Source organism: Pongo pygmaeus, chromosome 5, assembly GCF_028885625.2.
Source record: "Pongo pygmaeus isolate AG05252 chromosome 5, NHGRI_mPonPyg2-v2.0_pri, whole genome shotgun sequence".
Lineage (NCBI taxonomy): Eukaryota > Metazoa > Chordata > Mammalia > Primates > Hominidae > Pongo > Pongo pygmaeus.
In genome coordinates, this window is record NC_072378.2 from 63961809 (window position 1) to 63987534 (window position 25726).

Genomic DNA, 25726 nt, shown 5'->3' on the forward strand with positions numbered 1-25726 from the left:
TATCATTTTTTCAAATGTGTCCCTTATGAAGTTGTTGAATGTTGTACACTTAACCTCATCTCCACCTTAACATTCATGCTTTTCATTGTGTGATTTTGCATAGCACAGTACATTTTAGGAATACATATGCCACACAGCATAATTGACTGTATCTATAAACTTGTTCAGGTAATACGATCCTCTTCGGTACTCTCCTATAAAAGGTTAAAAATAGTAGAATCAATCTCAGAGCTGTTGACAAAATTAAAATATGTGTGGAACATTTAGTATATGCCATGCAATATCATAGTACTTAATACATGTTAGATATTGTGATAAGCAGTATAATAGCTCCCTGAAGGTATCCACACACTAATCTCTGGAACTTGTGAATATTTGTGTTACACAGAAAAGTGGACTTTGCCAATGTAATTAAGACTTTGGATATTCAAATAGAGAGTAGCCTGGATGACCCAGGTGGCCCAAATCTAAGTACGTGAACTCTTAAAGGCAGAGGATTTTCTTAGGATGCAGTCAGAAAGATGCAGCAGAAGGAAAATTCAGTGAGATTTGAAATTCCTTTTATTATTATTATTATTATTATACTTTAAATTTTAGGGTACATGTGCACAATGTGCAGGTTAGTTACATATGTATACATGTGCCTGAAATTCTTGACAAGTCATTGCTGACTTGAAGATGAAGGCGGGCAAGTGATGTGGGAATGTAGGAGTCTTTACGGACAGGCTCCAGGATAACAGTCAGCAAGGAAAAGGAAATTCGATTTTTCCCTTAACCTCAACGAGGTTAGAACCAGATTCTTCCTAGCTAGCTGACACCTTGATTTGGGCCTTTCCCAACCTGAAATGGAGAAGCAAAACAAGTCCATCCATACTTCTGATCTACGGAGTTCTGGGATATGTTTTAAAGTGTGAACTTTTGGGTAATTTATTATGGGAACAATAGAAAATGTAAGTTTTATTGCTATTAAATATTTCTATTTTTTATTAAGGGAAGAGTAAATTGCTATTGGGAAAAATATCATTTTAAACTAAAAATGTTTTATTTTAAGTTTTTAAGTTAACAAGTCAATCATCAGTTACTACCTTAAGAGCAGCATGAAAGGAACAAAGGAAAAATTCCTGAGAGAGAAACCTTGGCAAGAAGGAGAGATGTTGCAGGCAAACTCCATTTGCCTCACAAATGTGTTTTGGGCCAGTCTTTCTTTATATGTCGCTAAACTTCGTTAAATATTTGTATATACTTCGGGAGGCTGAGGCAGGTGAATCACTGGAAGTCAGGAGTTCTCCACCAGCCTGGCCAACATGGGAAAACCCCATCTCTACTAAAAATACAAAAATTAGCCAGGCATGGTGCGCATGCCTGTAGTCCCAGAACGGAAGGCTGAGGCAAGAGAATTTCTTGTACCTGGGAGGTGGAGGCTGCAGTGAGCCGAGATCACGCCACAGCACTCCAGCCTGGGTGACAGAGTGAGACTCCATCTCAAAAATAAATAAATAGTATGTCAACTCCAAGTCTTGCCGTTAGAAAGACCATAAAAGGTTTAAATCTATATGTTAGTGTCCTATTACTGCTATAACAAATTACTAAAACACTAGTGTCTTGAAACAATACAAATTTATTGTCTCCCAGTTCTGGAGGTATGAAGTTGAAAATGGGTCTCACTGGAGTAAAGTCAATTTATCAGAGGACATAGGGCTACTACTGGAGGCGCTAAGATAGAATCTACTTCCTCACCTTTTCCAGCTTCTACAGGCTGCCAGCAGCTGTTAGCTTATAGCTCCTTCCTCCCTCTTCAAAGCCAGCAGTGCAGCATCTTCACATCCTTCTCTAACCTCTGCTTCCTTCATCACATCTCCTTCTCTCACCTTTTCCTTCCTGCATCCTTCTTATGAGGGTCCTTATGATTACATCAGTTCTACCCAGATAATCCAGGACAATCTCCCCATCTCAATATCCTTAACTTAATCCTTAAGTAAATTTCCCTGTGCCCTGTAAAGTAGAATATTCACAGGTTCTTGGTATTAGGATTTGGACATTTTGGGAGGGGCCATCATTCTGCTTCCCACAGCCAGAAACAAATATATTTCTAATGGAACACAGAATTTCTTAAATAATTATAACAGTTGCATTCCAGCTTTTTCCCTTAAATCATATATTCTTGCAGTTTTCCATCCCCTAGAGTCTCTTTTTGCTTCAGGACATGAGTAGATAGAACTTCATTAATGAGACAATAGGCTGGAAGAAAGGTTCCAGGTGAAGACTATACTAGTGAGGGGGAAAAAACAAAAATACTATGTTTTTGGACTCCTCCAATATTATTCCAGTTGTTCTACAAACAACACACACACACACCAGTCTTTCCCTTTATCAGTCTATCCATCCATATAATTACCTATCTATTTAGACACTTATTTTTCAAAATGATTTATGGTGCCTCTTTTGGTGTTTAATTTTCTAAATGTGCAAACATCTGCATTTTTTTATGAAAGCCTAAAATATGTATCATAAGCATGTCATATTATTAAGCATGTTTTGAGATCTAAAACCAGTTAGTGTTCTGTAAACTGAAAAAAAGTAATAATGTGTTTTTATATTCTCTAAGCCAAATATTCCAACTTACACTTTTATTCTACAACCAATTATCAAGTGTCTACAAAGTGCCAGGCCCTATTCTGGGCCTGGGGATTTAGTAGGACCAGAAACAACAACAACAGGAACAACAAAGGCTAACACAAATATCTGTCTTTATGGATCTCACAATTCAGTAAGATAGCTGAGCAGTAAGTAAATAAATAATAAAACAAGGACAGTATAACATGTCACTTAATGATAGTGCTACAGGAGAGTGAAAAAAGGCAGAAAAGTGGGGCTAGGGGCAGGAAGGTTCCAAAGGAAACTGCAATTTTAAATATGGTGGCCAGAGTCAGATGCTTTGCTGAGAAAGTATCTGAGCAAATAAAAAGGAGGTGAGAGATAAAGCCTCAAGAGTATTTCAAGAAAAGAATCTTTGGTGGAGGAAGTGGAAAGTCCTAGAGCAGGAAATGAGATTTATTCTTTGAGAACATTAATTCCATCTTTTAACTAATATTTATTGATGGCCTCAAATAGGTCGGGCACTCTTACATCAGTACACAAAACAAATCCCCTTTCTAAAAAAAACTTATATGCCAAGGAATAACTTGACTTTCCTTTAATTTATTCTACTCTGTCGTTTTTCTGAAAATGAGGGAAAATCAATTTTCCTGTTTATGAAACAAGAATAGCATGATAAGCCCAAAAGAGAACTTTAGAGATTATTCAGCTAAAATGTATAAAGTACTAAGAATCATTTTTATAGAATAATGACTGGCCAGTATAATCACCACATTGAAATCTTGGTTTTAGTTTGCTTATTGTTAGTTTGAATTTTAGTTCCATTGCATCTAGGCCTTACATTTGTAGGGCTTCAGTTGGAACCAGATGATATTTGGAACAAAACTGATTTCATGAAGATGATTTCCTAGAGTCTAAATACAGTAAATGCAGTCAGTTTATTCAAACATTACACAGTTTCCAGAGTAATGTATGTTGCAGAAATAAAATAAATCATGGATTTAGAGAGAAGCTGAAGTGTTGTCAACTGGGCTGTAAATGTTTCAACATAATAAACAGTATAGTAGAATAGAAGTAGCTCAATAGTTGAAGATTTCAGTTTGTGATGCAGGGAAAAAGGATCTGATTTAGGTAGGAAAGGAAAGAGAATTTTAACGATGGAAATGGTCTAAAAGAAATAGCATATATTACGGTTGTCAGTGTGACAGATGGTGAGACTGTATATAATAAAGTCAAAAGATATTTTGACAAGAAAGAAGATGGATCTGACAGTTCAGAAATCAGAATCCTGGGCAGTAAAAAATGAGAAAAATATAACTGAATGTGTGCTCAGCTGATACATAGTTAATTTTACACAGCCCAAGGCAACAGAGTATGGGAAATGGTCAGTAGTGTTAGCAGAGTTGATAAAACAAAGAGAAGAGGAGGGATAATGTGAAAACAAAGCAAAGGAAGACAACATTCTACCACCTGTAAAATAGTATTTTCAGTAAATTATTTGAAAAAAAAAAACAGAAACACATCTGAATCCATTCAAAATGGTCATTTGAACAATACAGGGCTAGATTTAAATGCTATTATACTTTACATAAATATACAACATCTCTTAAAGTAAAACTAATTTTTTTCACAGCTACAAAGGAAATACATTTCATTAACATTGTTTCTTAAAATAATCCTAGAAAACAAGGTCTCTTTTTGACACAGGTATTTGAATTTCCCTGGCCATTAACATCTTGTAACTACCATTGTTTTAAGATATAATTTTCTAAACAAATCTAAAAAGTGATAGATTCTTTAGAACATGAATAAGTTATATAAAGGATTACCTATTTTTCTTTCAAAAAGTGACTATGTTATTCGCCTGATGTTATGCTAGGCTTCCATATTGTTATCACAGGGACACTCTCAAGTATAGCTTAAAAATACACTTGTCTTTCACATTCTTAATACTTTTAGGTCAGTATATCTGTAGCAGCAACCCCTTATGTTAAAACTTGGAAAGGGTAAAATATAATGGCTTCATATTGAAGATTTCAGGAGGGGAAAGAAAGGCCCTAAGGAAAAAAAAAAAACTGGTTTAAGAACACACAGTGAGGCATATGGGCAGAGTGGACACATCAAGGCAGACATTCCACCTGTGTAGTCCATGCTCTTAACAACTTTGCCATAATGACTTATGAGCCTTACCTGTGAAACATTCCCCATCATTATCCTTGTCAGTCACATGTGCATTTACAACAGGAAAATGAGACAAATATCTAAATGCTTTCAGAAGAAACCCAACAGTAGCAAAAAATACTAGAAATGAAGAGTGTCTGTATGTTGTTTTTGTAAAGGACAGAGTTCTCAGAGATATTTTATGTGTATAGATGAAACTAAAAACGGCACTGCAGGATGCTTTAATAATCTTTATTGCATCATATTTGTGAAAATTATACTACATCACTGCCATCTGTAGTGATTCATGAATCACAAGGCAATAAAGCCTCCTAATAAATCTTATGCCCACTCTCTTCACATTATTGATCCCTTTTATTTGCTGATGCAAGAACTCTTCCATATGTTGATGCAGCATCCGTGATCTATGTATCATTATCCTTTATGTCTAATAGCATTTTCTATAAATCAATATCCTTCCTCTTTGAAGATGGTCCTGCAGAATGAGTTGCTATATGCTTGTGTGAGCATCGCTGAAAGCCTGGAGGTGTGGTATGGCTTGCCATTCCCTCATTAGTCTGAGGAAATTTGTAGGTGATCGTTTGTGGATCTTCCATGGGTTTTGTCACAGCCTCACCCTGTTACCTCTATGTTCCTGGTGAGTAGCCTCAGCAGTTTTAGCCTAATCACTGCACTGTGCCTAGTGGTCAGCAGTCTTGGATCTGTGCTTATCATCAGATACAGCCCTGTTCCACTACTTGACACTCTCCTTAACCATAACCTCCTGGTGGTCCCACTTCTATCAGCATCCATCTGCTAACACATCAATCACAGAGGATTTGTTTGAGACTCTTAATGTCTCATAATGTTATCATCATTGTTGTTTTTATTTTTTTTGTTTTAACATTTAATACAAGGACCCTGCTGTAGTGAGAACATATTTAGTGCTGATTTGATAGTAAACTTGAGGAGCTGATTTAAGCGATTGTAGGTAAAGTCAGTTATACACTAGTTCTCTAACCCGTTCAGGCTGAGCCACTTACAGAAAACCCAATCTGCAGTGTTGTGTTATATTTCTTTTGCCTGCCAGCCTCTCAAAGCATGTGCAGTTTTGACAGTTTCTTTTGCCTTGCTTGCTAGCCAAGCAGGTGACAGAACATTGCTGTAAAAGAAACTGCTTTGGATAGCTTTCAACGTTAAATCACTAACGTAGATTTTTAATGTTAAGCAAAAAGTCCATGCTGCAGATGGAAGTATGTCTGCCTTCATATTTCACAGACTCTTAGCCTAATATGTGTTTGATATGCTATCACCTTAAACCACTAAAGCCATGTGCTGCTCAAACATCATAAAACATACAATCCTATTTTTCTGTAAAGAATAGTTTACATCTGAAGTCAGATTTATTTTGAAATTTCACATGCTAACACAAAGCATTAATGTTGAGTGGGAAAACTATAGAATCTTTAGAAAGGTATCTGAATAACTTCAAAATGAATTTAGTATTTTTATGTATTATATATATCATCTGATATGCACTGAAAGGATGAAACCATTTAATAAAGGTTAAAAAAATAGCATTTGTGAGTCAATAATGACTTCAAAATTAAAACAAATAAATAACATTCTAATAATACAAGTAATATACCACTTTTAAGAAAAATAATTTGTAAAAGATGGCTTCAAATTTTGCTATAGAAATTATGGAAAGAACAACTTAATCTCAAAATCTTTTCTAGTACACTCAAATAAGCTGACTAAGAATTTCAACACTAGAAACTTACAAAAATGAAAAAACGAACCAAACAAAAACTCCAAAATACAAAAATGTAAAAGTGTATATTTATTAGGGTTAATAAATAAAGAAGAAAGTAAAAGAAGAGATAAAACAGAATGCTTCTTCCCTCTAACCACCCATTTCTGGTCACAAGATGGGAAAATCTTACATTTAAGATCCTCTCTAATATAGATGTTGCTTGTAATATGTAGGATATTAATAGTTCCCTTTGGACCACGATATTCTTGACAATAAGTCCAATAAGTCCTACAATTCCTTATATCCAAGCAGAAAGTTATTATAGTAGAAATGGGTAATCAAATAACATTTGATTCATTCATTCATTCCACTCATTGAGGAGAGGGTTTCATGTTTTGTGTTATTTTCCTATCATGCGCTCCCAGCCCAACCCCTTACCACCCATCAGAATAGGGGCTAATCCCCCAAAGTATCATATCTTATTGACTTATTTACTCAGACTCAGAGAAGCAATGATTTAAGGCATTATCAGCTCAACTGATTTATCTTCCTAGAGAAATGAAGTACTTCTAAAATAAGAGTCAAAATATTCATATGCCCTAGCCCTATTATGAATACTATATTGAATTTAACTCATCTATTCAAGCAAATAAAAATAACTGTTGTCATTTTGACTTTAAAGTGTCCTCTGACTTACTCCTCCAAGTCTTATTTCAGAACTAAACAGCATCACCATCCACCAAGACCTCCAGCACAGAGGAAGCAGGAGTTATCATTGATTCTACCTCATCCTCAACATTCATTTTATATCCATGTCTTATTGATTTCACCTTCAGTAACTGTTTAATCAACCTCTTCTGTTTAATCAAGCTTTTTCCTTCTTCTGTTTTTACATCCTACAATTTCCTGAGAGCTCTCCTCATAAAACAAAATTAATCATGTAGCTACATTGCTGATACATTTAGGTGGCCCTCTAATGCCTACAAATTAAACCCCAAATCTTTATCGCTATGCAATGTAAACAAAAGTGTTTCAACATGTTCCATTTGTAATGAACACTTAATGTCACAGGTTCAAAAATACCCCTATACTTCCCAAGTATGTTGACTTGACAATATCCAATACTTTTGTCTCCCTCATTCTTTTCCTTCTTTATAAGTTGTCTTTCATCTTCTTCTCTGCCAAATGAAATTCAACCAACCCTCGAGGGCCCAATTCAAATCTCACTCTTCTTTTATGAGCCTTGCTCTATGCACTCTTTTCCCCACGTCACCTCTTTTTCTAGAAATCCTAATTATTTGGATGTTATGATGTGTGATGAATATCTATTAACAATTTACATGCCTGCATGTAAATGAGATTCTGGAGGGCAGAGAATATCTAATTCATCCTTGAATCTCAATATTTCACACATTGCCTAGCACGGAGTTCATAAATATTTATTGAATCAAGTAAAATTCTCTAATCTTTTAAATATGCAAACATGATCTATGTATCTTATTTAAATAAACATGGCTCATGACTTAGTAGCTAACTATAGATAGATATTATAAAACTATATTGTTTAAAGTTCTGTCATGGTATATTTCTACCAAAATGTTCAGATAGAAAAAGAAGAGATTCAGTTGGAAATGCTCTTGTAAAGAACACTTTTATTCTATGATAAATAGAAGAATATAGCCCTGACTAATCCAACCAGAAAAGTCCTTTTGTAGAATTCAATCCTATAACCCTATTCAATGGAGTTAATGATTGTTTCACATGAGTGATAGTAATATATTAAGATTTACAGAAGGGTGTGCAAGAAAACATAGCCGAAAGCAGATATAATATTTAAAATATAATTCCTGTAGAATGAAAACAAAATCTATAAGACAGGGCTCCATAGAAACATAATGTTCCATTTCAGGCTTTCAAAACAGATTTACAAATGAAACATTTCATAAACAATGAATAACATGCACTTAAGAACCTCACACAGAGGAAAATTGCAACTGAGCATGCATGCGTAATTTGCACTACAGTAATCTTACTTTTTAGCAAATGCAATGAATCCTGTCACCAAATGGTGAGCAAAGTGATGGGTGGCATACTGATGTTACTGAAAGTCTCTCCAGAGGAATATGGACACAAAAATATAAGTGTAATGTTTTGTACATATAATTTTTAATTGCCAATAAATGTAAATAAATAATTTGAAGCTTGTTTTCATCAAGCTATCGATACGCTCTTTAGAAGAAGCCACTCATAAGACTGAGGAATTAAAAGTATTAAATTCTTAAAGTTTTATCTTGGAGGTGGGACAATGCTCATATTTCTGCATTGCATAATTATGCTTTTTTTCAGAGATAACCATTTCCTTCAGTTTTCTCGCTTGCACAAAGCATGGAATTCTGGTACTTAAAAAATTTATTAGACTTTTAGTTTGTTTTATTTCTTTGCATACATATAAACCACGGGTTACCAGCTGTTTACAAGTTTACTCATTAATCTCAACTCTCCTGCACTGACCTATCATCAAACAGCAGCCATATCACCTACCAGTTCCTCAGGGAACACATGTTATTGAAGCTACTTTTTTCTCTTTAAATGTGTTACAAGTAGTAAACTATATAATTATTTTCCAGAAAAAAAATCCTTGAATTTCTTGTGAGTGAAGATAAAAATATCAGTTGAATTAAATAGTGAAAAGTAAAGGTGAGGCTTGTTTTTATATTTAGAAAGAAACCCTAATTAATCTTCTTAGCCAACAACATCTTAGCACACAATCTCATGACAAAATGTTTAGACAATGACCCAATCCTAGAACATAGTATGGACTTCATTTATGGATATTGAACCAAAGGTGATGACATAGATTTTGTAAAATAACTCAGAGGAATAAGTTGTTTCTTTACAAAGTAGCCTAATAAGTACTTTGTCCAAAGCAACCTACCTATGTACCATGATTCCTGTCAGCTACATTATCACTTCTAATTCTATTTGAAGACACAATTGAAACCGCTACTGAAGCAGGAAATTTCCCTGACCCCTTCACGGGTGGAAACTGGAATGCATGGGCACTGGAACTAGCTGGCTGCTTCTTCGGGGCATCAGGAGTGGACTCCCCTGTCTCAGTCTCACTGCATTCCACCCCTCGCAGGAGGGGAGTGTAGGTGAACAGGTACAGGAGCCAGGGAAAGTGCTTTTGGGCATTGGCAGGAGCAAAACTTTGTGCGGGCCCTGTGGCAGTGTCTAGTGAGGAGTACCCATGACCCCTGAAGCCCCAGAGGATGTGCGTTACAGTGTTTTTTTGTTTTGTTTTAAACCTGTGTAAAAAAAAAAATGTAAACTAATAAATACTAATAGCTTTAAATACCTAATTCAATATTTCTTTTCTTTTTATTTATTTATTTATTTATTTTTGAGATGGAGTCTTGCTCTGTCGCCCAGGCTGGAGTGCAGTGGCAAAATCTCGGCTCACTGCAAGCTCTGCCTCCCGGGTTCACCCCGTTCTCCTGCCTCAGCCTCCTGAGTAGCTGGGACTACAGGTGCCCGCCACCACGCCCGACTAATTTTTTTGTATTTTTAGTAGAGATGGGGTTTTACCGCATTAGCCAGGATGGTCTCGATCTCCTGACCTTGTGATCTGCCCGCCTTGGCTTCCCAGAGTGCTGAGATTATAGGTGTGAGCCACCGCGACCAGCCATGTTACAGTGTTCTTTTAGTTTTGCCATCTGTGGACAGCTTAAGTCTTAAACAGCTCAGTTGGCCCCCTGCCTTTTCACGTGTGGTGGTTGCTCTGCACCAGCAAGGGCAAAGAGTCAGTGTGACAGTCTTCATTGTCTGCACCCATGGCTCCTGAGCTCTTGTTCGGCATCCAGGAAAAATCAGGTCTTACTAACGAATTGGAGGGTGGTGAATGTGGAATATTTTATTGCTGATGAAAGTGGCTCTCTGTGGGAAGGGGAGCTGGAAAGCAGATGGAGTGGGAGGGCAATCCTCCCCTGGAGTTCAGCAGTCCTTGGCCAGACTCCTCTCTGAAGCCACGCTGTCAAGTTGTCTCTTTGAAGTCAAGCTGCTTCTCTTGGATATCCAGTTGCTTCTCTTCTTCTCTGCTCTCTGCTGATGGAGCCTGGGGTTTTTATGGGCACAGGATGGGGGGCAGAGGGGGCCATAGGTGGTTTTGGAAAAGGCAGCATTCGAGTGGGAAAACAGGAATACATGTTCTCACATTGGGCCACGGTTCCAAGTTTGAGGGTGGGACCCTTGCCAAAGACCTGCCCTCTTCTGCCCAGAATTTCCCTGCCTCCTATCCTTATCACTACTAAGGCTGCATAGTATCAAGAAACCCAAGTGAGATAAATTATATTATTGCTTAACAAGTATTCACTTTCTATCCCCTTCTGTGAAAGGAATATATTCCCTACCCAATTGATGTTGAACATGGCTGTGACTTGCTTTTTCTAATGAGATGATAGTGGAAATTATGTGAGTAGAATTTGAAATGTGCTTGTATGATTTGACTTGGTCTCCAGCACTTTGATCTTTTTTTCATAAAAAGAATATGTCTCAGCTATCTTCAGTTTTAAGAAGGATGAGAAACAAGTGAACGTAGTTCACAGCTAGAAAGCAAGCCTAATTGCGCCAAATCTAAATTAGCTGAACTCATGTCAACCCATAGATGAGTAAGAAATGGATGCTTATTGGCAAGCAGGTTGGTAAGTAGTTTGGTGTAAAAGTAATCATGTTTTTTGTCCTTAAAAGTAATGATAAAAACCGCAATAACTTTTGCACCAACCTAATACATGTCAATGAGTTTTTATTTTTTTTTTACACAATGTTATTATGGATACAAACGACCGATACACCAAGGAATAAAAGCATTTCATCAATACACAAGGAGAAAAAAGAATTTTAAAAGTTATTTAATTGTGAAACTATTGGTTTAACTGGTAAAATAGTTGTACAGGTGAAAGTTTAGTTTTGTTATGCACGTAAAGACGTTAATAATGGAAGATTTTGAAAAGTAAAGCATCCAGTGAGAAAATATAAAAGGAAAATTACAAATATAGAAAAATCTTAGGAATGTTATTGGTGAAAGGAAGGAAAAACTAAGAGTGAAGCTTGAAGGGGTATTAGAAAACGGAAGCGTTTTTAGATTTTTGATTCTTTTTTTCTTTAAAGGAATAAATGATCTAAATATATTTACAATTAGAAGAGAAATATCAATGAAGCAAGAGCCCTAAAATGCAAGGGAGGGACTTATTAACTGATTTCAAACAAAGCTTTGGCTCAGCTGAGTTGTGAATGACACTCTGTGCAAACGGAAAGAGAGGAAACAAACTTACTCTGAGACAGGAGGAAAAAAGAGTAATGTTACAGATAAGTTCTAAAGACATAAGGAAGCTGTGATCACCTAGATATGTTGAAATGACAAGATAGATAGCAAACAAAGGCACTTGTGCTAGATGACCTATATTTGCCAACATGGGATAAGGAGATTGCATGACTGAATAACTTGGAGAAGAGCACAAACAACTTTTACTTTTACTTATTTATTTTTTTTGAGATGGGCATCCCACTCTCTCACCAGGCTGGAGTGCAGTGGCGCGATCTTGGCTCACTGCAACTTTAGCCTCCCAGGTTCAAGCAATTTTCCTGCCTCAGCCACCGAGTAGCTAGGACTACAGGCACGTGCCACCATGCCCAGCTAATTTTTATATTTTTAGTAGAGACGGGGTTTCTCCATGTTGGCCAGGATGGTCTCCATCTCTCGACCTAGTGATCAGCCTGCCTCGGCCTCCCAAAGTGTTGGATTACAGCCATGAGCCACCATGCCCGGCCTGTATCAATAACAAAGATGATAGTGACAAGAGCAAACTGTCTGAAAATTTGATGTTATTTATATTAGTAATATTATAAACTCTTAGTCTTGTTAAGATTAATTCCAAAATGTGATCTTAATGTAAATTCGAGGATTCATTTGGGGCAGGCAATTCAATGTCTAGGGTCCATTTACTTATGCTTTCCTGTTTTTAACATAGGGCAACTACAATTTCATCTTGGAGAAAAGAAAATCATAGATTTTATCAAATAACTTCATCTTTTACATGAACAAAATAACTATTTACTTTCTCTTTAAAAATAAAGCATACTGAAACTGGACCCCTTCCTTATACCTTATACAAAAATTAACTCAAGATAGATTAAAGACTTAAACGTAATACATAAAACCATAAAAACCCTGGAAGAAATCCTAGGCAATACCATCCAGGACATAGGCATGGGCAAAGACTACATGACTAAAACACCAAAAGCAATTGCAACAAAAGCCCCAATTGACATATGGGATCTAATTAAACTAAAGAGCTTCTGCACAGCAAAAAACAAAACCAAAAACACAAACAAAACAAAACAAAACAAAACAAAACTATCATTACAGTGAACAGGCAGCCTACAGAATGGGAAAACATTTTTGCAATCCATCTGACAAAGGGCTAATATCCAGAATCTACAAGGAACTTAAACAAATGTACAAGAAAAATACAACACTATCAAAAAGTGGGCAAAGGATAGGAACAAACACTTCTCAAAAGAAGAAATTTATGCCGGCAACAAACATATGAAAAAAAGTTCATCTTCACTGGTTATTAGAGAAATGCAAATGAAAACCACAATGAGATACCATGTCACACCAGTTAGAATGGTGTTCATTAAAACGTCAGGAAACAACAGATGCTGGAGAGGATGTGGAGAAACAGGAATGCTTTTACACTGTTGGTGGGAATGTAAATTAGTTTAAACGTTGTGGAAGACAGTGTGGCGATTCCTGAAGGATCTAGAACGAGAAATACCATTTGATCCAGCAATCCCATTACTGGGCATATACCCAAAGGATTATAAATCATTCTACTAAAAAGACATATGCACACGTATGTTTATTGCAGCACTGTTCACAATAGCAAATATTTGGAACCAAATCAAATGCCCATCAATGTTAGACTGTATAAAGAAAATATGGCACATATACACCATGGATTACTATGCAGCCATAAAAAAAGATGAGTTCATGTCCTTTGTAGGGACATGGATGAAGCTGGAAACCATCAACCTCAGCAAACTAACACAGGAACAGAAAACCAAACACCACATGTTCTCACTCATAAGTGGGAGCTGAAAAATGAGAACACATGGACACAGGGAGAGGAACATCACACACTGGGGCCTGTCGGGGCTGGGGGGCAAGGGGAGGGATAGCATTAGGAGAAATACCTAATGTTGGTGACGGGTTGCTGGGTGCACTAAACCACCGTGGCACGTGTATACCTATGTAACAAACCTGCATGTTCTGCACATGTATCCCAGAACTTAAAGTATTAAAAAAAAAAAAAGATGTTATTACCTCCTGGACTGGATTGCCGAGAAAATTGTAAATGTTTTAACACACTAGTGTTTCTACTGCCAAATTCCTGTTAGCTCATTAATTGCATTCCATATACACCTTTGCAAATGTCTGCCCTATAGTCTGTTTATGAACATTTTAGATATGGCAGAAATTTTAAAAACAGTAAAGGATAGAGATAAAAAACAAAATTCATATGAATTATACTAATTTATTTTTATTTTTGAATTCTTATTTTTTGAGGGACTCATAAGTATAAATTTACTGTATACCTAGTGGTGTATAGTAAAATTGTAGGCATAAGGATAAAAGGAAATAATAAACTTTATAGTGCTCAGCTTCAAACCCAAACCTCTAAATAAGAGGACAGGCTCAGATGCCTCAGAGATCAGGCAGATAATACAAATAAATGAAACAGGCAAGAAAAGAGTACAGTCTTGCCAAGAGAGGCAATCCCTACTTAACTCCAACTGATTGTTCTCGTTTGAAAACACAAATCACAACTGCCAAACCTGATTGTTCAGGAGAAGCCAGAAATTCTGATGTTTAATGTGAAACCTCTAGATTTCTTATATGGTAGCACAATTTTCTTGAAAACACTAGGTAATCTAAATAAAGCTGACCATCTATCAGTTTCAGTGCTGTGTTGTGCAAATGATGAATGGCATATCCCCTAATTGTGGCATTAGACTGCCTCTCATCAGCCACAATTTGTAATTGAACAATGACATCACCAGATAGGACTCTCCTGCTTTGCTATGCGCACATTCCTGAGCCCTGGAGAACAACTAACTCTACAGGAAAAAGTGGAAGGCTCATCTAAGCCGTTCTTGCTAGCTTTCATGACTAGCTGCTGGCCTACAGGCAATAAATTCCCAACTGCTCCTGCAAGAAGGCTTTAGGGCCTGGGAGGCCCTTATCTGGTTCAGAAGGCAAGGCTGCTTCTCAAAGCACCTCCAAGTGCTTTGGGGCCCCTGTTCAGATGGCAGGCATTTCTGGTTACCAGCACCTGACGACTGACAGATAGGAGCAGGGCAGTCGTACTCACATCCAGGAGCTTGGTGCTCAACAGATGGTACACTGATTTCACAACATCATCTACTCTGGGGATGATCCACTTGGCCACCACAATGATGTTGCTGACAGTGGCTGAAGTCTTCTCAGCCTCTGAGCCCGTTGTCATGGCAACAAGTTTTTCTCTCAAAGTGTGACAAATCTTCAAGATGACAATGCAGTGGGACATGAGACCCAAGGCCTCCTAGATCCAGTCTTCATTCTCCAGAATGGGCTCTATGCCAGAGTTGGCGATGATGACCTCATCTAGTTCTAACTCAGAGAGCTCAGATTGGGTCTCCATGGCACCCAAGAGACTCATAATGGGCTTGGATTGATAGCGCTGCAGCAGGTCTCCTGGCCAGCGGTAGCGCTGCCCTCAAACCACCACCAAGACTGCAAACAAAGCCAGAAAGATGGTAGCCAGCACGCTTATGGCAACAATCACCGTGGCCTTCTTGCTTCTCGGTGACTCCTGACTTAGTCTCACTCATATCCTCCTCATAGGTTAAATTTTCTGAACTGTAGATGAGCAGTCCCATGGTGGTGGGAGCAAGCTATATTAATTTATTTTTTAAAGAAATGAAGAAGTATTTTTTAGATACCACAAAATATGATACCTTCAATTATGTTTAAAACAATAAAACAAACGAAACCCTTAGATGACAAGTCCTAGTAACAATATTATATTGTGGTGCTTACCCAATCACTAATCTTCTGCCCATATTGCAGATATTTTAAGGGAAAAAAAAACAAGTAGAAACAAACAAAAAAATAGATTTACTGCTGGCCATATGGAGAAATTCTATTTTCAATAAATAATATAATTCAGAAAAACTTTGTTGAGGACTAAAGCGAATAAGCACTTTGTAACCTTTACTTCCAAGAAACATTCCTTTTATTATCCATGTAAGTTATCTATAGAAAAAATATTTCTAGCATGTTTTTATATTTTTTTAAGTTTTGTTTGAAGCTTTGAAGTATTCCTTAGCAATTTGTGTTTGGAGAGAAAAACTACATATCTGGCATATGCAATAGGCACAATTTTTAGTTTGCATGTGTTTTGATGTGATTTTTTCCACTGAAAATATTGCTATAAGAGCATAGAAATCAGAATAAGTTAAATCAATCTCCTTATAAAAAATTTTGGGGTTTGTGTAGACAATCTGTTGTAAGTTGTTTATGACTATTTCTAAGTATTTCTGTTACCCATTTACAATTTTTTGTAAAAGTTGAGGCCATTCTGCTCCATTTTCTCTAAGTTCTCTCTCAAGGAAAAAATAAATTCTACCTAAAACTACACTAGAAAGTGTGTATATGCTCACACATGTGTCCACATGGGGAAGAGTAGAGATTGGAGAAAATGTTCACCTGGACAGGAAGGGGTATTACTGTGCCCTCTCAGAAATAAAGAACAAAATCAAGACCACTATGATTTTTCTTAATTTTAATATATGTTTTGAGTATTTGTATATAGTGACATTCTCATTAACTATGATTTCAGAACAATAGGAATTCTGTATTTATTATTCTATTATTTTTCTATTAGTTCTTTCTCTCTAATGTATGTTGCACAGAGGTATGCTTATATAAACCTAAATATGTTAATGAGGTGATTAAGACATAATACGCACTATATTATAAGACTGAAGTGTCTAGTCTAAGTGACTTACTTTATGGTACAGTATAGGTTAAGTTTTCTGACTTTTTTATTTTTTTTTTTTTGAGACCGAGTCATGCTCTGTCGCCTAGGCTGGAGTGCAGTGGCGCAATCTCCGCTCACTGCAAGCTCTGTCTTCCGGGTTCACGCCATTCTCCTGCCTCAGCCTCCCGAGTAGCTGAGACTACAGGCGCCTGCCACCATGCCTGGCTAGTTTTTTGTATTTTTAGTAGAGACGGGGTTTCACCGTGTTAGCCAGGATGGTCTCGATCTCCTGACCTCGTGATCCGCCTGCCTTGGCCTCCCAAAGTGCTGGGATTACAGGCGTGAGCCACCGTGCCCGGCCAGTTTTCTGACCTTTTTTTCTGCCTCCTGTGCACTATCTTATTTATTTAAATTTGGTTAGTGACACAACTGATCTGAAAATTGCCTGAATGTACTCCTTTCAGATAATAATATATCCACGAGAAGAAAAAACACAAAATTTGAAAAAAATTGTATAACTTATACTTTGTCTTATTTAAGTATTTCTACTACATGGCAAGTAAAGTATTTGAGTTTGATTTCACTTTCTTAAACTGAAAGGAAAATGATTGTACACATTTGAATAATATATTATTGAAACCTTAATGGTATTAGGGAAATATCAAAAGAGAAATATTTACAATTATTACAATTGATGGATAGTGTCTGACAAAATTATTTATTTTTTGACATAAATGTAGTTTGGCTATTGATGAAGTTGTTAGGTAGCAATTTACTAATGTATATAATATAATAACCAATAGATACTAATTCCTATTTCATGGAGGATGGAAATAAAGACAAAATAAAGAACTATGATCACATTGGGAAACTGAAAACATAAGCATATAATTAGATTAATTTAAATAGAGCTTTTTTGAGTTACATATTTCAGTTACAATCAAACTGATAGCTTAGTCCTTGCAGTTCTATAAAAGATGAATTAAATCTAATATATGCAATTGGTTGCATGCTTGAAAATTAGTTACTGAAATTCTCAAGCCCTTTCTATATTATTACAAAGGTTTTCTTCTGATAGCGTATACTACTGGTTAATAAAAATTCACAGTAAATTCACTGAAAATATAACAATTCAAATTTTAACAATTTTGAAACATTCCACACTATATTTGAATTTATTCTTTCCATTTCCTTTTCATTACATGTTTGAAGAAACTTCTATGAATATTACCTTTTATAAAAATGAGATACTTAAATACGTTACATATAAATAGAAATCATGTAGTTAAAAATAAAATTCTATTTTTCAGTATTGAACGAACAATGAGGAAACTACTGACTTCCTAGAATATTTTAGATATATTCAAAATAAAATTCTCTAAAGAGTGGTTGAAGAAATAACTGAAATGTTAATTTCTTAAAACAGTCTTTACTCTTTTAGTGGTATTGCACTAAATCTATGACTCAATGACAATAAAACTACTTTGAAGTATTTTTCCTAGAATCATTAAAGAGTATTGGTTACAAAAGCTTCCCCAAACTTGTTCCTCCCTTTGGCCCATTCTCATAATTGTTACTATTTTATCTTTTCTGTAGTCTTTCCTGGTGAGTCAAATATTTTCCTGTTTTTAACATTATATTTCTATTCCTAAATGAGTCCTGCGTGAGGTATTTCTATATTTTTGAATTAGCAGTGTTTATTAAGTGCATATGCCAGTTCTCACCACTGTGCCAGACACTGAGTCAAGGCTGGACTATACACGCGTGAGCAAAATCAGACAAGGGAAGCTTACTATTGAAGAAGACAGAGAATAAGGTAATCACACAAAGAAACATAAAATAAAAATTCACAATAATTCCTACAAAGAAAAATTGTATAAGAATGTGAGGGACGTGTCCTTTTCTAGGAAACAGAAGAATACAACTTATCATTTTATATTACCTTATGATGTTTCATTGTGTATTTTCATTTTATATTAGTATAGTTTGCGTTTCAAATTGTGTGTCACCCAAATTGTGAAGAAACAATATAATGTACTATTTTGTATTCATCCCTTTGAATCTAGGCACATAAAAGGTATGTCTGATAGCTTATTACCTGCATGAAGACTAATATCATTTTTTGTGATAGAAATCTTATAATAATCCACTGTGATATAAAAAGTTTCTGGATGTGCATCTTTAAAAATCGTGAAATGCATTTCTTTAGCAAAACAGCCTAATCAAATATCATTGATATCAGTATTCTTTTCTTTTCCTAATTCAATATTCAGTTTTCTTTTTTTAACTGTATATTCTGCTTTAGTAAAAGACCAAGTTTTACTGGGTAAAATATAATTTATGATGTTATATAATAGTCCATTTTAAACAAAATGCAACCACACTTTAACCTGGTAGAGAAAAACAATGGTAATTCATTATCCAATGATTATCGCAAAACATTTCTCTGAAGCAAAATCTGGAAATGTTCACTTCTCTTTTCCTAAAGCTGATTCAGCCACAAGGATGGCATCACAAGCTTGGCACTTGGTGTAATTTCATTTTCTGCCGTCACCATCTTGAAATTTTTAATATTTTTATCTTGGAATGTATGTTTTGCAAGTGAGGTCTGATAGGTCTGAAAGGACAATGGAACACGCCAGTGAGCAGAGCTGCTTCCTTTGTAGACATCACGCCCAGTTTCTTATGAACACAGAATTCTTGTGGATCCACAACATGCAGGAGTTCAGGAAGACTCAGATCTACTACAAAGTCAGAGTGTTGCATGAACCATCGAGTAACTGTGATAAGGAAGGGGAGCACTGACATCCTCGAGAGGTCACAGTTTCCATTTGAGCAATACTTGCTTTAACTGTGGAAATAATGCAATGACGTTCTATTATGAATGAAAAACTCTCCATATCCTTTATTTGTGTTACTCCTCTGTATTAACCAACCATCGATGCTCAAAGCCATGGTTCCTTTTCCTTATAGTCTTTCTTTAGCTTATCACTATGCTAAAGGTATAGAGGTTGGTAGCATGTGTACTATCGAGAAGTGAAATAAAAACAATTGTGTTAGCTTGTGCAGTATTTCCACCATTCTGATAAGGATTTGATGTAATTTAGATATTTGTCCCCTCAAAACCTTATACTGAAATGTGATCTCCAATGTTGGAGATGGGGCCTGGGAATTTGTTGGGTCATGAAAGGGCTGGATGGGGCTGGATCCCTCATGAATGGCTTGGTACCCTCCCAACAGTAATGAATGTGTTCTCACTCTAATAGTTAGGATGTGTCTGACTGTTTAAAAGAGGCTGGTACCTTTCTTGCTTCCTCTTTCCTTGTGTGACAGGTCTGTTCTTCCTTCACCTTGCTCCATAAGTAAAAGCTTCCAAAAGCTTTAACAGAAGTTGAGCAGATGTTGGTGCCATGCTTGTACAACCTGCAGAACTGTGAGCCAAATAAACCTCTTTTCTTTATAAGTAACTCAGTCTTAGGTAGCCTTTATGGCAGTGAAAAACAGACTAATGCAGGATAAAATATGTGTTGTGGAATTTTGGTGATGCTACTTTCAAGTTAAAGGCCTTTATGTTTGTATAGGAAATGGCATTGCACAATAGAAAATGAACAGTTTAGTCTTTGTTCATATTTGAAAATTTTAATTTTTCTTTATTTAAAACAACAATAGTAGCAATTTTAAAAATATCATGACAAGATGAGAGAAAGGCCATGCAAAAAAGGAAAAAGACTCATATTTTAGTAATTTTTTTTGAGATGTAATTTTGCCCTTGTTGCCTAGGATGGAGTGCAATGGCATGGTCTCGGCTCACTGCAACCTCCGCCTCCCAGGTTCAAGAGATTCTCCTGCCTCAGGCTCCAGAGTAGCTGGGATTACAGATGCCTGCCACCACATCCCGCTAATTTTTGTATTTTTAATTTTAAACATGTTGGCCAGGCTGGCCTCGAACTCCTGACCTTAGGTGGTCAGCCCACTTCAGCCTCCCAAAGTGCTGGGATTACAGGCGTGAGCCACCACGCCTGGCTAGTAATTTAACAGTACTTTTTTCTTCCTGTTTGTACAAGAGTGTCCTTTTCTTCACTCTACTGAACTGGACCTCTATAGCCTCAGACAATCAAATACTCTTTTTCATCCTACAAGGTAGATGGGTTAGTCATGCAACAATCATTTCAGTCACATCTCAGTAAATTTATGATAATCACTATTTTGTTTTTGAAAACTAAAACTATTCACTCCCATTAAGAAATTAAAACCATGCTGTGATGCCATTTACTGGAGGAACTTGTAATATAGTAGTTTAAAATCTAAACAAGAGACAAAGGTGAAAACTAAGGACAATTGTCTGTGTATAACCAACCAAGGAAGATAATTATTTTTATGAGTTAAACTGCAGGTTTTTCTTTAAAGACTAAAGTTTAGCAATAATGATCATGACCACATATAAAACAGTTTCTATGGTGCTAGTATCAAAATGTTATTACCAAAAAGATCTGTTTAGGCATCTTAATCTCTAATCATATCAGACAGATTGCATGTGTACTAAAGTATTCAAATTTATTTTCTCTATATCCCAGTTGTACCTATTGTTCTTTGCTAGGTAATTCCATTCAGAACCATTACTTTTCTATACAACAGAAGCACCTAGAATAAAAACCTTGATTGCTTTCCTGAATAATATTTAAAAATTTCTATTTACCACAAAATTCTGTAAGGACCTTAAAACAATACTGACATTCCTTCAAATTCTCAGAAATTTTAAAATGTAATTTACATAAATGTTAGGGTTCTAGAATAACCCTATTAGGGTTCCTCCATCCATTTTGTAGGGGCAGGGGAAATGTAAACAATACTGTTATTAGGAAAATAAGTGAATAGGAAATAATGTTTTTAAACTCTTATTTTATGTTAATAGTTGTTACACACATTAGGCTAAGGTGTTAATAATAAAAACATATAAGAAACTCCTAGAACTCATTAGCAAAAAATCAAACCAATCAAAAATCTGGTAGGGGGTGTATTTCTAGGGAGAGGTAACTAAATGGTAATTGCTAATAAAACTTACTGATTTCTTTTCCTAGTCTTAGGAACTTACTTTCTTCAAGCATTTAAAGTATGAAGAGAAAGTATTCTTTCTCCTCCTCATCAGAACCCCTAGCACAATCTACATAATTACAATAAATTTACATAAAATACAGTTATGACCAGTTCTAATACATTTCCTAAATCTTGAAATACTTTATCGTATTGTTTCTACTTATTTTCAAATTATAAAAAAAAATGAGAATGATTATCTTTGGTTTATACTTCAGTATTAGGTCATGGAATCTACATAATGGTTAAATGATTATTAGTTTCTTGTATTTCAAACACTCATTAAAAACTTATATATTATGTTCACCTTGGAGAATAGGTGATCTATAGAAGCAGAGCAAAATAGTTTCTGTGTCCATAACTTGTAATGCTAATCTTTATTTTAGTTTATTTTTGTGCCTCAGCAAACCTATATTCTAGCATAATTAAGCAGAGGAGAGACCATAGAGCACCTACACCACAGAACAAAGTAAGGTGATGGCTCTACTCTGGTTGTCACTTCCCATATGTCTATGAGACACATTATCGTCCATGCCTGTCATTGCACAGTAACTTTGAACATCCAGCTAAAAATCCAGAGTCTGTCCAGAAAGAACATGTCCACTGTTTTTTTTTTTTTTTTTTTTACCGAGTCTCACTCTGTCTCCCAGGCTGGAGTGCAGTGGTGCGATCTTGGCTCACTGCAAGCTCCGCCTCCCGGGTTCACACCATTCTCCTGCCTCAGCCTCCTGAGTAGCTGGGACTACAGGCACCAGCCACCACGCCTGGCTAATTTTTTGTACTTTTAGTAGAGATGGGGTTTCACCGTGTTAGCCAGGATGGTCTCGATCTCCTGACCTCATGATCTGCCCGTCTCAGCCTCCCAAAGCGCTGGGATTACAGGCGTGAGCCACCGCACCCGGCCATGAATGTTCTTAATGACATCTAGAATGGTGAATCCTTTTCAGAAGCTTTTTGATTGACTTTGTCTAGATCTATCAGAGAAATCACTGCCTATGACAGCTGCAGCCTTATGAAATGTATTTCCTAAATAATAATACTTGAAAGTCAAAATTACTCCTTGATCCATGGGCTGCAGAAGGGAAGTTACGTTAGCAGGTATGAGAACGTTAATCTTCTTGTACATCTCCATCAGAGCTCTTGGGTGACCAGGCACCTCGTCAGTAATATTTTTAATTTTTTTTTCTGCTCAATAAGTCTGAAAAACGGACTTAACATATTCGGTAAGCAATCTGTAAACAAATGTGCTGTCATCCACGCTTTGTTCCATTCATAGAGCACAAGCAAAGTAGATTTAACATAATTCTTAAGGGCCTTAACAATTTTTGGAATGGTAAATTAGCATTGGCTTCAACTAAAAGTCACTAGCTGCATCAGCCCCTAGCAAGAGGCAACTTGTCCTTTGAAGCTTTGAAGCCAGGCACTGAATTCTCTCTATCTATGAATGTCCTAGATGGCATCTTCTAAGAAAAAGGCTATTTTATCTACATTGCAAATCTGTTATTTGGTTGATCAATTATGTTAGCTAGATCTTCTAGATAACTTTCTGCAACTTCTACATCAGCACTTGCTCCTTCCCCTTGTACTTTCATGTTATGGAAATAGCTTTTTTAAAAAATTAAACATTATGAAGCAACCACTGCTGGCTTCAGATTTTTCTTCTGCAGCTTCCTCACCTCTTTCAGCCTTCACAGAATTGAAGACAGAGAGTCAGGGTCTTGCTCTGGATTAGAGTTTTGGCTAAAGAGAATGTCATACCTGGTTTGATCTTCTATCCAGATCTCTAAAACTTTCTTCCTAGGAGCAATAAGGCTGCTTCTGTTTCTTACTATTTCCATGTTCACTGGAGTACCACTTTTAATTTTCTTCAAATATTTTTTTTCTTTGCATTCAAAACCTGGCTATTTGGTGCAAGAGGCCCAGATTTCAGCCTGTCTTGACTTTCCATATGCCTTCTTCACTAGGCTTAGTCATTTCTAGCTTTTGAGTTAAAGTGAGAGACATGTAACTCTTTCTTTCACCTAAAAACTTAGATATCAATATAGGGTTATTAATTGGCTTAATTTTAATATTTTTATGTCTCACCAAATAGAGAGATTTGAGGAGAGGAGAGAGCTAAAGAAGAGCGAGTTTGTGGAGTAGTCAGAACACACATTTACTGATTGTTTACCATCTTATATGGGTGTGGCTTATGGCCCACTCAAAACAATTACAATAGTAGCATCGAAGATCACTAATCATAGATCACTGTAACAGATTTAATGACAATGAAAAAATTTAAAATATAGTGAAAATTACCAAAAAGTGACCCAGAAACACAAAATGAGCACCTACTGTGGCAAAAATGGTGTCAATAAAATTGGTCAAAACAGGGTTACTAAATACTTCACTATCTTGAAGTGTAATATGATGAGGTTTGACTGTACTTAAAACTGGTCAAGAGAGTAGAATTTGTGTTAAATGTTCTTCACATACACACAAGTAATAATAAAGGAGGCAGTAGAAAACTTTGGGAGGTGATGGATGTGGTTATGTCCTTGATGGTAGTGATGGTTTCACAGGTGCATACTTATTCTCAAGCTTATTGAGTTGTAAACATTAAGTGTGTACAACTGTTTACATGTCAATCATATTTAAATAAGACAATTTTAACAACAAGAAAGAAATACTCCCCTGAGAGTTTCAGGACCTCAGAGGGAATGGCTCCATGATGCACACAGGGAGCTTAATGGTGTGCATTCATTCAGTTTTTCAGTTTTGTCAAAGCTTCTCACATTACGAGGCAAGTATGAAAGCCACAAAATCACCGGTGATAAAGGAATTAGGTTAACTGCAAATAAGAAAATTTAGTAATGAATATGGAAGACTTAAGATTAAAGGATTTAGTCTCTTTCCTCCCATACTGTGCTTTCTGCTAAGATTTACTTCTTTGTCTGAGGACAGAGGAGACATCTAAAAATGACCTCATTTGAATTATCTTCTAGTGAAATGAGATGGAAACCGAGGTGACATTCAAGCAGAAATAAAATGAACAAATGGGATAAACCTAAGTTTACAGCATAAGACTAATATCTGCTATAAAAGTACATTTTAAAGATTTACTTATTTTATAGAAATAAGTCTATAATTTTCTTGAACCTTACTGGTAGTGCCTACAGAACCATGGGGTAATTTCATAAATATGATGTGTAGGTGACAAAAGACAAAAGGCACCAGGCCCAATCTAAAATGCCTTTTAATTTCACGTCTGGCCAAACCACATAATTGCTACAATTATGTAAATGAAAGTCTATATTTGGCAAACTTCCATATGAATTTTATTGGTTACAGAAATAGTAAATAAGGATTTACTGTCAATTTTCAATTTTTTTTCTAATGGTAAAGAGCATTCTTAACTATTGATAATTTTGAAAGTTATCTTCACAGAATGGTCCATGAAAAGCAGTTCTGACTGCTTTTCAAAGTATTTGTAGTTATTTTACAATAAAAGAGATTTTTCATCTCATGAGATCAAACGGCATGGAAATAACTTAGGATATTTGTGAAAAGTAAGAGTGTTATAAATTCATTGATTTAAATATCCAAAGTTCTGGAGAAGTTACTTGATTTTTTTGTTTATTTTATTGGAAATACTATCACATTACATAAGGGTTAGAATATTTAGAATTGTTACAGAAAGTGTCAGAAAATAATTGATAATCTTAACTTAAAAGAAACAAAGCACAATACCAAATTTACAAGGGGGAAATGATACCAAAGTACTGCTCTTCTGTAGATGAAATATAAGTGGCTATCAAACTTTAGTGATTGCTACATTATTCTAAAATAGAGAATACTATCATATCATTTTCTATTTCTAGAATAATTCTATAATGCATAGATGACTGTTTGTAAAATTTGGTATACATTCTCTACATTCATGTCTTTACATGGCATTAAAATATTGATGAAATATGTGGCTTAATTGGCAATCTTGGCCCAAATTAAGCTATTATGAAGAATCTTATGTTTCTAATATTTAAAAAAAGCATACTTTGCCATT

The 25726-nt window shown here is 35.8% G+C and overlaps 1 protein-coding gene across 3 annotated transcripts in view; it reads right to left on the reverse strand.

The window, feature by feature from the left end:
• Positions 1–15167, reverse strand: part of LOC129037901 (protein eyes shut homolog) — a 359551-nt gene extending 344384 nt beyond the window's left edge. For 2 of the 3 annotated variants that reach the window (XM_063666300.1, XM_063666299.1), the window contains exon 1: positions 14944–15056. The gene's annotated coding sequence lies outside the window, so the exon portion shown is untranslated. Of the gene's footprint in view, positions 1–14943 lie in introns of all 3 variants that reach the window. The other variant, XM_063666298.1, reaches the window with a different exon arrangement.
• Positions 15168–25726: the final 10559 nt, after the last annotated feature.